The following is a 9,024-nucleotide window of genomic DNA, read 5'->3' on the forward strand; positions in this document are numbered from 1 at the left end:
GTAACCTCAAGGCTAAAAAGCCCAAGAAGGGGAAGCCCCATGGCAGCCGCAATCCTGTTCTTGTCAGAGGAATTGGCAGGTATTCCCGATCTGCCATGTACTCCAGAAAGGCCGTGTACAAGAGGGAGTACTCAGCGGCTAAATCCAAGCTTGAACAGAAAAAGGAGAAGGTTCTTGCAACTGTTACAAAACCAGTTGGTGGTGACAAAAACAGCGGCACCCGGGTGGTTAAACTTCGCAAAATGCCTAGGTATTATCCTACTGAAGATGTGCCTCGAAAGCTGTTGAGCCACGGCAAAACACCCTTTACTGAGCACGTGAGAAAACTGCGAGCCAGCATCACCCCCGGGACCATTCTGATCATCCTCACTGGACGCCACAGGGGCAAGAGGTGGTTTTCCAGAAGCAGCTGGCTAGTGGCTTACTACTTGTGACTGGACCTCTGGTCCTCAATCGAGTTCCCCTGCGAAGAGCGCACCAGAAATTTGTCGTTGCCACTTCAACCAAAATTGATATCAGCAATGTAAAAATCCCAAAACATCTTACTGATGCTTACTTCAAGAAGAAGCTGCGAAAGCCCAGACACCAGGAAGGTGAGATCTTCGACACAGAAAAAGAGAAATACGAGATTACAGAGCAGCGTAAGATTGATCAGAAAGCTGTGGACTCACAAATTTTACCAAAAATCAAAGCTATTCCTCAGCTCCAGGGCTACCCGCGATCTGTGTTTGCCCTAACAAATGGAATTTATCCTCACAAATTGGTATTTTAAATGTCCTAATAATCTAATTAAATAACTGATTACCTTAAAAAAAAAAAAAAAAAGCTTCCCTAAATCACATAGGTAAAGAATGCATTTGACTTGCATTATACATTCAGACACCTTTCTCTGGTAGGATTGACACAGCGCCCATTTAAAATAAACTCAAGGCCGGGTGTGGTGGCTCATGCCTATAATCCCAGCACTTTGAGAGGCAAAGGCAGGAAGCTAGCTTGAGCCCAGGAGTTTGAGACTAGCCTGGACAATATAGTGAGATCCCCGTCTCTACAAAAAAATAACAGTAAGATTAGCTGGGTGTTGTGACACACACCATGGTCCCAGCTGACTCGGGGGCTGAGGCAGGAAGATCACGTGAGTCTGGGAGGTCAGGGCTGCCGTGAGCCTTGATTGCACCACTACATTCCAGCCTGGGTAACAGAGCCAGATCCATTTTGAAAAATCAAAAATAAAGATAATAAAATAAATTCCAGAAAATGACAGCTGGGTTACTCTGCCTTCCCCTGGTTTCTAACAGGACTTGTCCTATTCCAATGGATGTTCTTTGGCCTCCGAGACAGCAGCCCCACCTGGTACTGAAGGGCTGGTAGGTAAACAGCCCTCCTTCTATCTTACCCTGGCCGACTGTATCAGGTTACATTGGCTCCCCGGAGCCCCTTGTGAGGACTGGGCTGGGATGGCAGGGCTGAGCAGGAATTGCCTTTTCTACCCGCTTCAGGGAAGGCTCTTCTCAACTCCACTCTGCCCCATGGCCCCAAGCAAGAAAGCCAACCTCCTGCTTTTGGAGGATTTGGCCCCAGTAGTGGGTCCCTTTTCCTATGGCCTTTAGGGGGCACATGACTTTGAGGAAACCAGACAGCTGGCAGGAGGTAAGAATCGGGCCGGTGCTTGCAGGAAAGAAAGCAAACGCTCTGCACGTGAGCCAGATGGCAGGTCCTCCACGCAAGGCGGGGGGCTCAACACTTCCTTTCATGCTAGCAGTACTGGCTGCTCCCACCTTCGCAAAATACTTTTGAGAGCAGAACAAGTGATCATTTCATTCGAGAAGCCCACAGCCCTTAATTCTCACAGTATTTTCACCATCATCCTGGGCCCTGGTCGGATGGAAGAGCAGCAGGGGAGGGAAAGCATCACTCTGGTTTCTAGCTCCCAGCTGGGGCAGTTGCAAAGCAGTGCAGTCCATCCGCTCCTCGCCTAGGCAAGACAAAATGAGGTCTCCTCTCTCCCTCTCTCCCTTTCCTTCTCTCCCTCCCTCCTCCCTTCTTCCCTCTTTTCTGTCCTCCGTTCCTACATTTTTTTGAGTGAGGGTCTTCTGCCAGACATTGTGCAAAATTCGGGGAGTTCAAGGTGCAGGGAGGAGGCCTGTCTGCCCTCCTGGCCCTTCCAGTCCAGTGGGGAGGAGAGGCACCCTGCCGAGACATGGCAGCTGTGAGGAATGCCACAAAGAATTCCTGGGTCCGGCGGGGCGGGGCGGAGTGGCAGCAGTGACTGATGTGACCTGCCTGGGTGGGGTGGGGGCAGGGTGGGCTGTCCTTGAAGAATGATGTTTGGGCTGATACCTGAAGGGGCAAATGGGGATGGAAGTGAGGGCATCCCAGGTGGAGGAGAGATCTCGGGCAGTGGCTGCGAGGGAGAGCCCAGGAAATGGGAAGGCCACCAGTTTGGCACAGTGCAGAGAGGTCAGGGACCAGGCATTGGAAGGGAGGCCAGTGCAGAGGACCTGGCCGCCACAGCCACGGTCAAGTTCGTGTTTATGCTGGGAGCCTGGGGCAGAAGGCCAGAGACTGGAGCGGGAGTGGCCTTCGGGGCACACGGGACGTCTTGGGGTGCCCAGTACAGTGTCAGGGATGGGCTGGGGCCCTCTGCCCTCCTTGTCAGCGGTGTCCACGGATAAGGGCGTCCCGGGGGGGACGTGGGCGAGGAGATGGTGGAGCTGGGGGCAGGGACAGGGACGGAAGGCAGGAGAGTCCCCCTCAGCGTCACTTTCTCTCCCCTCCCACTCCGGAGGCCAAGCACCCCAGCGGGAGGCTTCCCTGCCCGCCCGGGCCCCGCTGACACCGCAGGTGCTGAGTCATCCACCTGCGTGGTGAGTCAAGGGAGGAGGCCGGGAAGGCAGGTGGGCGGCGCGGCAGGGCGCCCGGCTTCGCGGGGAGGGGAGCGCTCCCTCCCCACGCGCCCCTCCCCCAGGAGCGGCTTCCAGAAACCCGTTCGCCCATCCCCGGCAGGAGGCTCCTCCTGGCTTCTCGCTCCCTCTCCTCCTCTCCCCGACCCCCTCCCGGGCTGTCAGCCGACTGCCACCGTCACCATGGCTACGCGGCTCCAGCTCCGCTCCACAGTCTGCAGGAGTGGAGCCCGGGAGGCGGCTGTCTCCTAGGTCTTCCTGCTGCACCGGGTTCTTGGAAAATCAGCTCCTGGCTGCATGCTGCAGATCCCAGGCCCGGCCCCTTACCTGGAAGGCTCCCCAGGAATGGAGGCAGGATGAGAACCAGGAAACAGGGCCGCAGGCATACCAAGGAAGCTTATCTTGCCTGGCTTCCCTTTTTAAGCACAGATGCATACCGGTGTGTTGGACATGACAGATGAACCAAGATTTGAGGAAGGCCACCCACTGAGTGACTGGAGGTAGACTTGGAAGGCTTTGGCTGTCATAGGCAACTTAGGGCCAGAGAGACCTGGCTCTTATCAAAGGGATAAATTGGAACAAACGATTTTACCTCACTGGGCCTCAGTCTCCTCATCTGTAAAATGGTGATAATCCCCCCTTGGCAGATTGGGATGAGGATTAGAGATAATGTATGCAAAGTATTTGACACATAGCAGGTGCTGCTAAATGCTTACTGTTGTTATTACAGAGTTTAGGGCACTTTGAGATGATCTACAAGTGTTTGCTGGTTTGAGGGTGGCACAAAGGCAGTTTTCCCCAACTCTGGTTGTCAAGACTGCTTGGACTGTGAATTTCAAGATGGTGTAGTACAGCAATTTCCACCCTCTTGTCAAATCTCATCTCTGCTGGGAGACTACGGGACCCGGAACCACAGTAGAGGAAGATGGTGGAGGGTGAAGGTGTGAGCAGAGAAGAGGGAGGTCCAAACTGAGTGCCTAGGAACTGGGGTGGCCTACATCAGAGCAGCCAGTTGCTATGGCCCACAGAGCCTTGCTAGGTCTCAAGTACTGGGGCATTAGCTGTGGAAGGGAGTAAGCTGAACACAGATTATTATCATCATTATTTTTTGTTTTTAGACGGAGTCTTGCTCTGTAGGCCAGGCTGGAGTGCAGTGGCATGATTTCGGCTCACTGCAACCTCCATCTCTCAAGCTCAAGCAATTCTCCTGCCTCAGCCTCCCAGGTAGTTGGAATTACAGGCATCCACCACCATGTCTGGCAAATTTTTGTATTTTTAGTAGAGAAGGAGTTTCACCATGTTGGCCAGGCTGGTCACAGCCCCCTGACCTCAAATGATCCATCCTCTTCGGCCTCCCAAAGTGCTGGGATTACAGGCATGAGCCACCAGGCTGGCCTCACAGAGGGATTATTTAGAAGTATTCACAAAAGGCAGATAGACTTGCAGGTCTCAAACCCTACCCACTCCTGCAGGACAGGAGGTTTATTTTCTAGAGAAATTGGACCAGAAAGACTTTGTGCTAATAATACCAGGTTCAGAGGGAGTTTAGGATGGGGTGAGTTTGCACAATCAGTGAGCGCTTCCCTGACGTAACCTCAGAACAACAGGGGCAGGAGACTGAGGATTTCTTTTCTGCAAAAAATGGACCCACTCAAAAAAAAAAAAAAAAAAAGAACCTGTATATATTGACATTTTAGAAATGTTTTATTGTGGGTTTATAGTAGGTGTATATGTATACATAGACACTGGAGGCTCCTAGTGAAAAATCCTATTATCTATCTGATCACCCTGGAATAAAATCCTACCCATGTACATGGAACTTCCAATCAGCTCTCAGTTCTTCAGGGCCTCCTTAAATTTGAGGTATAGCCAGGGATCATCACTGAAGAAAGTGTCCAGCCTCAAAGAGAATAAATTAATCAAAAAAGAAAACAAAAGCATCTAATGAAGGCAGCAGAAACAATGAAGAAGCAGGAGAAGCTGAAGATAAATCATAATTAATATCTTTAGCGGTGGAAGGGAAGACATTACATCCACAGGATGTGATGGAAAAGGAACAAGTAGGGCGAGAAACAGTTCCAGGAAGTTAAAAATATGAGAGGTAAAATTTCAAAAATTTTATGGCAGTGTTGGACAATAAAGTTAAGGAAATTTCCCTGAAAGTAAAGCAAAGAAGGGCAACAGGAGAAAAAAAAAAAGATTAAAAAAAATCACAAGAGCAATCAGGACGTTCAATATCCAACGGGTAGTTTTTTACCACATGGTGGTAAAAAAATTATTTAGAAAGAAATACAATAAATAAATAAATAAATAAAAAGAGCCATAGAAGAACACAAATCTTCAACGGAAATGCTCCAAATGGCCAAGATAATTGCTGATGACAGCCCTATACCAAGATACACTGTTGGGATATTGTAGAACTCCTAGAGATGAAAAGAAGACCATAAGAATTTTCAAAAAGAGAACTAAAAAGCTTACATAGAAAGAATTAAGAATTGGAATGACACTGGACTTCCCAACAGCAACATGGGAAGCTGGAATACATCAGAAAAGTGCCTGCAATATCCCCAGGGGTATTTATTTTTGGCCTAAAATTCTATTTCTAGCCACACTGTCAATCAAATGTGATCGATAGTATCAGTCACTACCAATCCATAAAGACATTTGTAAAATACAAAAAAAAAAAATTACATGCAAAATACAAAATACATCCAGTGTATCCTTTCTTGGGCAGCAGCTACTGAAAGGTGCTCTACCACGAAAAAAGAAGGCTTCTAATATTTTTTTTTGAGACAGAGTCTAGCTCTGTTGAGCAGGCTAGAGTATAATGGCAGGATCTCGGCTCACTGCAACCCCTACCTCTCTTGTTCAAGGGATTCTCCTGCCTCAGCCTCCCGAGTAGCTGTGACTACAGGTGCCTGCCTCCACACTGGGCTAATTTTTTGTATTTTTAGTAAAGACAGGGTTTCACCATGTTGGCCAGCCTGGTCTCGAACTCCTGGCTTCATATGATCCACCCACCTTGGCCTCCCAAAGTGCAGGGATTACAGGCCTGAGCCACCGAGCCCAGCCAGAAGGCTTCTAATCTAACAAAGGGGAGAGGCACAGGGAGGTTCCAGGATGAAGCCATGGGCAGGCCTTGGGACCAGACCAGCTGGTCCAGGTCAGAGCAGAGCATTGCAGGGCTCTGGGAAGAATTTCTCCAGGGAAACAACGGACTGACTGTAGCCAGGTTTGAGATGTCAACAATTGTATAAAGTGTTGATTTTCAGACTTCTCAGAAATATGGAAATACTCAGATGTTTAGAGAAAAAAAAGCAAAAGCAAAATATGTAGAATTATCAAAAGCAAAATATGAAGGAAGAAGAAAATGTTGAGAAAAAGAAATGTATTCTCATTTCACTACTTGGCTCAATAGTGCACAATGTTTACATTATCATAATAAAGAAAATGCTACATGTGGATTTAACAAAAACTATGATAAACAATTGGGAGGATAGAAAGTACAGGAAGGGGAGAAGTGAGTTATCTAAAACATTCCCTTACGATAGTGGGAAATAAGTGAATCAAGAGAGAAGTATTTGCCTGCTATCTAAAAATATAAATGTAAATATGTATGTATATATAAATCTATGAATGTTGCTTCCGGGGAACAAAAGGAAGGAAGGGTAGGAAGGACATCAAGGAACTTTTACATGTATTTTGGTGTTCTTTTGTTTTTGTTTTTTTGAGACAGAGTCTCACTCTGTCACCTAGGCTGGAGTGCAGTGGCGCAATCTTGGCTCACTCTAACCTCTGCCCCCTGGGTTCAAGTAATTCTTCTGCCTCACTCAGCCTCCCTAGTAGCTGAGATTACAGATGTGCACTACTATACCTGGCTAATTTTTGTATTTTTAGTAGAGAAGGGGTTTGTTTTGCCATGTTGGCCAAGCTGGTCTTGAATTCCTGACCTCAAGTGATCGGCCTGCCTCAGTCTTTCAAAGTGCTGGGATTATAGCATGAGCCACCACACCCTGGTGATATTTTGATAGAATATAAATAAAAATTAAACAGCCAGTAAAGGCAAGAAGGCTGGACCTGTGTTGGTCAAATGATGGCTTTACCTCCCCAATACAACTCTGGGGTAATTTTCAAATTCCTCAGTCATCAAGTCAGCGAATACAAAGTGACAGACATGTGCATAACATTAGGGGAGTTTCTGGAACTGGGACTACCATTCCCCCTATGGGAAGATGCCAATAGCAACAACTAGCAATGGCTGCCACAGGTTTTCAAGGCACTGCAGCAAGTGAAACACCACGCTACTCCCTGTTTTCAAAGACAAACACCAAGACATACAGATTGAGGATTTGATAGACATCTCTGATGTAGTAAGTGGTAGAGGCAGGATACAACACCCGGTCCTCTGTGGCAGATTATCTTTTCAAAGATAGACCCATCCCTTAGGCTCTTCTACCCCTTCATCAAAAAGTGGAGTCTATGTCTCCAGCCCCTGGAATCCAGAAAGTTCTCATGAGAGCATTGACCAATACAATAGAGTGGCAGCAATGCTGGGGACTTTTAAGGCAAGTTATCAGAAGGCTTGCAGTGTTTGCTTTGCTCTTGTGGAATGTTGCCCCAAAACACTGTCTTTTGGAAATGAGCTGTTATCCTGGGAGAAGCCTAAGTCACGTGTGGAGGCCATTTGGGCACTCCAATCTACATTTCTGCTGGCCAGCATCCACTGCCAGCCACGTAAGAAAGCGGCCATCTTGGACACCCACCCCAGTTGAGCCTTCAGCTCACTCCAGCCTCAGTCACTGACACTATATGCCAGATCCCAAGTGGAGCCTCCCAGTTGAGCTGTCCACCCACAGCACAGTGAGATGATAGGAAGATTGTTTCAAGTCACTGTGTTTTGGGGGATTTATTATGCAGCAACAGACAGATAACCAGAGCATCATCTTACACCAGGGTCCATATTCTTTCCTGATCATCATCCTATAAGCAGATACATATGGGACAGTTTTATTGTGCAGAACTTCTCTGTACTCTGTAGGACTCTTGGCATTCCTTGACCACAAATACAACATCTGATCCCCATACCATTGTGGTAACTAAAAATGCCCTCAGGTTTTTCCAACGACTCCTAATGATAACATTCCCAGGTGAAGTCTCTAAGTAGACAAAACCACCTTGAGATGGTTTAAAACTGAACTCAAAACCTCCAGATGGAAAAGACAGAGGATTTTGTTGTTGTTTGTTTGTTTTTTGAAAACAAGATCTCACTCTGTCACCCAGGCTGGAGTGCAGTAGCACATTATAGCTCACTGCAGCCTCTGCTTCCCAGGCTCAAGTGATCCTCCCACCTCAGCCTCCCTAGTAGCTAGGACCACAGGCATGCACCACCTCAACTGGCTAATTTTTTTCTGTATTTTTTTTTTTTGTAGAGATGAGGTTTCACCATGTTGCTCAGGCTAATCTCAAACCCCTGGGCTCAAGCGATCCTCCTACCTTGACCTCCCAATGTCCTGGGATTACAGGCATGAACCATGGAGCCTGGCCAACAAAGAGTTTCTGTTAGCAGGGAAGGATAGAAAGGAAAAGCATGGACGAGGCATGGGCTCTCTACTAAAAAATACAAAAAATTGCTGGGCATGGTGGCACATGCCTGTAATCCCAGTTACTTGGGAGGCTGAGGCAGGAGAATCACTTGAACGAGGGAGTTGGAGGTTGCAGTGATTTGAGATTGCGCCACTGAACTCCAGCCTGGTGACAGAGCAAGGCTCTGTCAAAAAAAAAAAGGGGGCTGGGCACGGTGGCTCAAGCCTGTAATCCCAGCACTTTGGGAGGCTAAGGCGGGTGGATCACGAGGTCAAGAGATCGAGACCATCCTGGTCAACATGGTGAAACCCCATCTCTACTAAAAATAAAAATTAGCTGGGCATAGTGGCACGTGCCTGTAATCCCAGCTGCTCAGGCGGCTGAGACAGGAGAATTGCCTGAACCCAGGAGGCGGAGGTTGCGGTGAGCCGAGATCGCGCCATTGCACTCCAGCCTGGGTAACAAGAGCGAAACTCCATCTCAAAAAAAAAAAAAAAGGAAGGAAGGAAGGAAGGGAAGAGAGAGAGGGAGGGAGGGAGGG

At 48.1% G+C, this 9,024-nt stretch overlaps 1 pseudogene; it reads left to right on the forward strand.

Moving 5' to 3' along the window:
- Positions 1-25: 25 nt before the first annotated feature.
- On the forward strand, positions 26-784 carry LOC101031430 (large ribosomal subunit protein eL6 pseudogene; annotated as a pseudogene).
- The last annotated feature ends 8,240 nt before the right edge of the window (positions 785-9,024 follow it).

Source organism: Saimiri boliviensis, chromosome 15 (genome assembly GCF_048565385.1).
Source record: "Saimiri boliviensis isolate mSaiBol1 chromosome 15, mSaiBol1.pri, whole genome shotgun sequence".
Classification (NCBI taxonomy): Eukaryota; Metazoa; Chordata; class Mammalia; order Primates; family Cebidae; genus Saimiri; species Saimiri boliviensis.